A 2274-nucleotide genomic window follows, 5' to 3' on the forward strand; every position below is an offset into this window, starting at 1 on the left:
GTGGATGCTGGGCGCCCGTCCCAAGTGCGGACTTCTTCTGCAATGCTTGTATATAGTTATTGCTTAAATAAGGGTTATGTTATAGTTGCATCAGAGTTTATCTGATGCTCTGTGATTGTTCATACTGTTAACTGGGTAAAGTTTATCACAAGTAATACGGTGTGATTGGTGTGACTGGTTTGAGTCTTGCCCTGGATTCCAAAATCCTTTCCTTGTACTGTCAGCTCTTCCGGGCACAGTTTCTCTAACTGAGGTCTGGAGGATGGACATAGAGGGAGGAGCCAGAGCACACCAGTATCCAAATTCTTTCTTAGAGTGCCCTGTCTCCTGCGGAGCCCGTCTATTCCCCATGGTCCTTACGGAGTCCCCAGCATCCACTACGGACAACGAGAAATAGATTTACCGGTAAGTAAAATCTTATTATATAGCGCACACATAGAATATTTGCCCATTCACATCTGTCCCTGCCCCAGTTTTGCTTACAGTCTATATTCCCTACCACATGCACACACACTAGGGTTAACTTTAATTGGGAGCTAATTAACCTACAGTATCAGTATGTTTTTGGATTGAGGGAGGAAACCGGAGTGCCCAGAGAAAACCCACGTAAGTATGGGGAGAATACACAAACTCCACTCAGTTGGGGCCGTGGTGGGATTAAACCTAGGACTTTAGTGCTGTCAGGCAGTAATGCTAACCATTATACCATCCATACTGTGATGAGTGATAGGGTCACTTGAACTAACTACAGGCTTTTCTCTAACATCCTAGTGGATGCTGGGGACTCCGCAAGGACCATGGGTAATAGACGGGCTCCGCAGGAGACATGGGCACTTAAAGAAAGAATTTAGATTCTGGTGTGCTCTGGCTCCTCCCTCTTTGTCCCTCCTCCAGACCTCAGTTTGAATCTGTGCCCGGACAAGCTGGGTGCTGTTTAGTGAGCTCTCCTGAGCTTGCTATAAGAAAGTATTTTGTTAGGTTTTTTTATTTTCAGGGAGCTCTGCTGGCAACAGACTCCCTGCATTGTGGGACTGAGGGGAGAGAAGCAGCCCTACTCTCTGCAGATAGGTCCTGCTTCTTAGGCTATTGGACACCATTTGCTCCAGAGGGATCGTACACAGGATCTCACCCTTTGTCTTCCGATCCCGGAGCCGCGCCGCCGTCCCCCTCGCAGAGCCGGAAGACAGAAGCCGGGTGAAAGAAGCAAGAAGACTTCGAAATCCGCAGCAGAAGACTCCAGTCTTCACTGAGGTAGCGCACAGCACTGCAGCTGTGCGCCATTGCTCCCACACTACACCCACATACTCCGGTCACTGTAAGGGTGCAGGGCGCAGGGGGGGGGGGGGGGGGGCGCCCTGGGCAGCAATTAGAGACCTCTTTGGCAAAAGTTTGCATATATACAGTTGGGCACTGTATATATGTATGAGCCCCCGCCAAAAAATTGTACATGAAAGCGGGACAGAAGCCCGCCGTCGAGGGGGCGGGGCTTCTTCCTCAGCACTCACCAGCGCCATGTTTTTTCTCCACAGCACCGCTGAGAGGAAGCTCCCCAGCCTCTTCCCTGCAGTTACACGGTAGAAGAGGGTAAAAAGAGAGGGGGGGCACATAATTAGGCGCAAAAATCAATAAAAACAGCAGCTACTGGGTTAACATTAAGTTACTGTGTTATTCCTGGGTTAATAGCGCTGGGGTGTGTGCTGGCATACTCTCTCTCTGTCTCTCCAAAGGGCCTTATGGGGGAATTGTCTTCAGATGAGCAGTCCCTGAGTGTGTGGTGTGTCGGTACGTGTGTGTCGACATGTCTGAGGTAAAAGGCTCCCCTAAGGAGGAGATGGAGCAAATATGTGTGTGAGAGGGTGTCTCCGTCGACAACGCCGACACCTGTTTGGATATGTGTGATTAAGTGCTAAGGTGAATTTATTGCACAAAAGATTAGAGAACAGGCAGGAAATCTACCCATGTCTGTCCCTATGTCGCAGAGACCTTCAGAGTCTCTCCATGCTCACTATCCAAAATAATAGACACTGATATCGACACGGAGTCTGACTCCAGTGTCGACTACGATAATGCAAAGTTACAGCCAAAATGGCAGAAAAGTATTCAATATATGATTATTGTAATAAAAGATGATTTGCATATCACTGATGACTCATCTGTCCCTGACACAAGGGTACACATGTTTAAGGGGAAGAAAGCTGAGGTAAATTTCCCTCCTCTCATGATGAAAAAGAGCGGGAATCTCTAGACAAGAGACTGCAGTTCCCACAAAGAATT

This window comes from Pseudophryne corroboree, chromosome 2 (assembly GCF_028390025.1).
Source record: "Pseudophryne corroboree isolate aPseCor3 chromosome 2, aPseCor3.hap2, whole genome shotgun sequence".
NCBI classification, from domain to species: Eukaryota; Metazoa; Chordata; class Amphibia; order Anura; family Myobatrachidae; genus Pseudophryne; species Pseudophryne corroboree.